This window comes from Hippichthys cyanospilos, chromosome 5 (genome assembly GCF_059441005.1).
Source record: "Hippichthys cyanospilos isolate Australia breed blue-spotted pipefish chromosome 5, RoL_Hcya_1.0, whole genome shotgun sequence".
Lineage (NCBI taxonomy): Eukaryota > Metazoa > Chordata > Actinopteri > Syngnathiformes > Syngnathidae > Hippichthys > Hippichthys cyanospilos.
Window position 1 is genome coordinate 18,622,243 of NC_142373.1, and position 5,875 is coordinate 18,628,117.

Below are 5,875 nucleotides of genomic sequence, written 5' to 3' on the forward strand. Positions count from 1 at the left end.
GTTGTGAACAATCCTTTGTGCTCCAGGATCATTTTAATCGTATTACAGATTACTCTGGTCGAAAATGAGATGAAATGTGAATTCAAAATTTACATGCGTATGCTGGATTGTTTATTTTGATACAATAACAATTCAAATGTTAAAATGTGATGCATTCACACAAAATCGGGCTTATGGTTGCAAAAATCAAAATTGAGATATCAATATAGTCGATGATACAGAAGTATTCTATTTCTAATCTTATTTCCTTTAAAATGTTATAGTGCACGGAGCGAGCTCAAAAATGTATGCGCTTCGAATTTGAATAACCTAAGTTAATGGTAAATATGTTGTGATGCCTAGTTTTGAGAAAAACACATTTAAGATTTTGGCACATTCATCTTTTAATGTTTCACATCATCCAATAATACCTTATTCTCATAAAATTTGAAATTTTATGCCGCAGGGAAACGAAAGTCGAGCTCTTAAGGCGAAATCCCAACGTGGATATCGCTGTCAAAGAATTCATATTTGTGTCAAGTCAAAATGTATCTCTGCGACAAAAGCCTGGTTTTGTAAGAATGCATCAAATTAGTTGATGGTATCATACACTCAATAAATCAATCAAATTTATTAAGATCAATGAATGTTATAAAAGGGCTTCTTAGAATCCTTCATTCAGCCAAGTAGAGAATGAGAACAGTTCTTAATTTACAATGCCAACCTGGCACAATAGAACGAAACACAGTCAAATGAACGCAAAAAATGTTACAAAATGTGTCAGAAGACCTAGTATCACAAAATACACATTGTATTTAATCGCCAGACTGTAAAATACTAGTATTTCCTTTCAAAGTAACCTTTGTGGAGTGTGGCACACTTTGTGCCTCACCTTAGTACACCCCATGAAAGATTCTTCAGATCCTCCACGGTTCCATCGACACAACCATCTTGAGCTCCACATCTTCAAAATAAGTCCCCTTGATGATGGCCTGGAGCCTGGACCTTCTAGATCACTCTGAACGTGTGAACACACTGCTTTATATGACTTCTTGTAAGAATACTTTAAATTTTATTGATGACAGATTATGTTGGTGCTGCATATCCAATGGAGGTGGCTCACTCAAAAGACATGACTCAGTGACTGGAAATGCACATTGTAAATTGTAAATGCATGGGAACTACAGTTCCAATGAACCAAAGCACAATTAGTTCGTGGAAGTTGGTTCAGAGACAACTGGGAGAGCAGGTTTTCATTCACTCCGTCATCTCAGGTGTTGCTCTTTGCTTCTGCTTGTTTAATCATTCTTTGTTCGTCTTATTTTTTGTTTGTTTTGTTTTTACCAGAGACTTTGGCGCCACATCAGGTTGAGGCTTTATTGTTTGCTTGTCTGTCTGTGGCGTGGTATGTCAAACATAATTGTTCAATCAAATAACTAAATCCTTTTTACTGAGCTTTAAAATGACTTAACAAAGCAGTCGCACTGTCTGTTAGATAAATGGAAGGGATTTGTTAAACATCACTTCCAACAGTTACACATTTACAGTACCCTATAAAAACAGCTAGGTTGAAAATAACAAAATAACATGATCTGGGTTTAAGCGGAAAAAAGGGTCAGTCGTTGGGTCAATTCGACCCTACTTTCTGAGTTGTTTTGCAAAAAATGTATAATTCTTTTGAAAACAACAAAAAACAAGTTGATTAACAATCACTGTTGAATCAGTGCAAATATAAAAAAAAAAACAAAAAACAAATAAAACATCCTACAAAGTTTTTTTACTTAGTGGGTTAATTTGACCCAAGGTTCTGAGTTATTCATTCCTCTCAAAAAGTTGTGTGAAATAAAAAAAAACAAACAAACAACCAAACAACTGAAAAAGCTTGATTACTTCATGAGTAAAATTTTCATCTACATTTTGGTGAATTCGGTCCCTCTTCAAAGTTGTGTGAAATTACAAAACCCATAAATAAAACAAAATATATTCCATAATCAAGCAAATAATAAGGTAGGCAAAAAAAACAAAAACAAAAAAAAAAAAAAAATATATATATATATATATATATATATATATATATATATATATATATATATATATATATATAAATTTTATTGCCTACCTTATTATTTGCTCAATTATGGAATGTAGTCTGCTCGACGCAGTGAAGAGAATAAGAATTTCATTGTGTGGTATTACTATGTATATGCCTAATTAAACTCTTCAATCTTGAATCCTGAATTGGTTTACCGGTATTTTCTGGTTATTTAGTTTACCCAAAAACCAGTGTCAAGGGAATAGTTGACACAAAAACCTTTTGCAACAACCTCTATAGTTGGGTTGTTCCGTACAAAATAACCTGGAAAGCAGGTTTTTATTGGGTTATTCCATTCACTTGACCTGACTTTCAGGATTAGCAAATGACCCCAAAAGTAAGTAAAAGCAAGTGGGATTGGTCTCTTTGACCCATAATTGGGTTATCATTGATCAGACTTCAGGCAACTGGTATACAAATGTGATAGGGAAATACCATATAAAATAATATATGTAGAACGTACTGTAAAAAGGTCTGAAAAAAATGAATGTATTAAATGTATAGAAAACACTGAATGTACCAGTTTCCTTGGCATTCATTACTGTATGATATGATATGATATATTGGATCCTATATAAATCTCAAATTGTCACTTGATTAAGATAATAATGCTGAGATGTGAATTAATAATACTGTATATTTATGATCAATGTTGAAGTTTGAAAAGCACTATAACAACCTCATGTAGTCTAAAAAAGGTCAATAAATAGCTGTAAGCATAATGAGGTGTCATTCCTGTAACGATAACCACTACAATAAACATACTGAAACATCAAACCAGACCACCAATATTGGCTCGCTTCTTGAGAAACCCAAATGAGAAAAAGTTGGACCACAGACGTTGGGAGCAGAAAGCCATGATTCATGAGTTATGCTCAAAGCCTAAAAGTCAAATATACTGGCCTGACTCTCTGACTTTCTGGATTTTTTCAGCACGCAGTTGAAGTCAAAGTCAAAACCCGCAGGTTACGTTGATATACAGAATCTATCGTGTTGCAACTAACAAGTTAAAGTCGAAAGCGTACTCTGACCTGTGGCGTGCGGCTGAAAATTGATCCAAGCAGCAAAGCTTCAGTTACATTTGAACACCACAGAAAAGGAAACTTTTATTACCGCTGCTTAAACACTAAGGGCCCTATTTTTAGTCCTATTGCAAGTCTGAAGCACAGACTGAGCAACTAACTGTGTGCATTTCTTTCTTTTGTGCGTTTTGTAGATCCACGGTCAGAAAATGGCGTTTGCGCCGTTGTGGGAGTGAAAACTCCTGATTATTTAGGCTCTATTTTTCTGACCAGCACACGTTCGGCAGGAGTCACGAAGTAAATCTGCTCAGGGACGAGCTATAGTTACGTTAGATTTAAAATGCATGTTTGCGCCGTCGTGGGGGTGAACACAGTTGACTTGTTTGGCCGCACGAAGAAGCCTCCATAAGAACTTCAACAGGAGATCACAGATCTGTGAAGTGGCAACTTGGAGACCGCCTGGCACCCTGAGCATGTGTGTGTGAAACTCTTCTTTATTTTTCTACATGTCTGTATTGCACTAATACATGGTGGCAAAGTCGATGTTTTCATTCCTCGAATTAAGCAGCGTGTGGTCATCAAAACCCTCTTGAAGTCAAAGTGCTGCTGGAAATAATGTAAGGTTTACAGATGCGTGCGTGCGTGTGCGTGTGTGTGTGTGTAGTGGTGAAAACCATGCTGACATGAAGCCAGCCCACAGAACACAGCGGATCTAAGAGTGTGGTTTGATCAACCGTAATAGCGTGAGGAGAAGGCAAAACAAAAACACACTCCAGATGTACGCTTTATACAGTATGTATTATGCCCTGAGCTAGAACGGAATGCACTTATTTTTGTCCAAGACTTTCACTACCACAATAAGCATGTTTTTAATATTGGAAAAATAAGCCATCAATATAAAGCACAATAATGTATGAACAGCTTTTAATGGAAGAATACCAAATTAATGTTACGATGAGCTAGCGGTTAGCACGTCTGCCTCACATTCGCTTCTGGGTTTGATTCTCGGCTCATTTCATGTACAATATATATCACACTTGATTTAAAAATTCACAGCAGCTGTTTAATTGTGAGAAATCATTAACAAGATTGGTGTCGTCACATAAAAGGAAATAACATTAATGAACATATAACAATAACATTATGACAAACTCTCCGAGCATATTCGGCATTTTAGAGGTTTGTGTCAAACTGGTAAACATTCGTATTACTCTCTGAATTAGCTCTCCGTTTCAAGAACGTTGGCGATCCATGGTCAATATGATCCCTGTGATTAGCTGGTATCAACAGGGATAAACTCAGGAATCCCTTTCAATCTAATGAGGAAAATCCCTATTAAAAAAAGGGTCCAGATGTAAACGTATTAAATATTTAAATGCACGTTATATTTAAAGAGTCGGGCTGCTGATGAATAATGAATTTTCTGCATGCGCAATATAAAAATAATTCATACATACAAATTCGAATTTTGCCTTGCGGTATTAAAATTCTTGCGTTAAATGTAAATACACGGTACACATACATGTATACATAGAGCATGAAAGAACATTATAGATGATTAAAATCATACATTATTTAACACAAGTGCACATCTGTTTTATTCATTCTTTTCAGCTTATCGTTTCTTGATCTCAAAAAAATGGAAAATGAGACCGTTTCTGAGACAGTCGGGGTGGGGTAGAATTTCAATCTGGCAATGGAGGCTGAGTGCCTGTGCGCAGGCATGCCTTTTAAGAATATTAAAAACACATGGCGGAAAAAAAATACTGGCATTGTTATAACAGTGTATGATTTATACACAGATGTACGCAATTGTCCTACCTACCTAAAGTGTAACTGACGGTATTTATTTGCCCGACTTCAGAGCAAAAGAGCGTGGGTTCAGTTCCCACTCAATGATAGCGTGAATGTGACATCCAATCTCTTCATGTGCCTCTTAACTGATTGGCGACCAGTCAAGGGTGTAACCTCGCTTTTCCTCTGAAGTCATTTGGGATAGGCTCCAGCTCTGATAATGATCATGATGAGGGGCATCAAAAATTAATGGAATATATATATATATATATATATATATATATATATATATATATATATATATATATATATATATATATATATATATATATATATATATATATATATATATATATATTATTATTATTTTTTTTTTTTAAGATATATATTTTTAAGTTAATGGATAGATGGATACTGCAGTTCACATATGAATCGTGAAAACACACTGGTACAGTATATACTGTATATGTATATGTATATATATATATATATATATATATATATATATATATATATATATATATATATATATATATATATATATATATATATATATATATATATATATATATATTTTGAAGGAGGGAAAAAGTATTCTGGAACAGCTTGATATTTACTTAGTGTTAGGTACCTAGCTAGCAACCTACTGACAAATACAGTAGATAGAATTTACTTGGTGTTAGCTAGCTTGCAAGCTAGAGGTGGATAAATACAATTTACTTGCGGTTTTCCAGCTAGCTAGAAAAAGACTAGATTGCTAACTAGCTAGATACGTAGAAAAAGATTTGACAGACAGACAGACAGATAGATAGATAGATAGATAGAAAGATAGATAGATAGATAGATAGATAGATAGATAGATAGATAGATAGATAGATAGATAGATAGATAGATAGATAGATAGATAGATAGATAGATAGATAGATAGATAGATAGATAGATAGATAGATAGATAGATAGATAGATAGATAGATAGATAGATAATCCG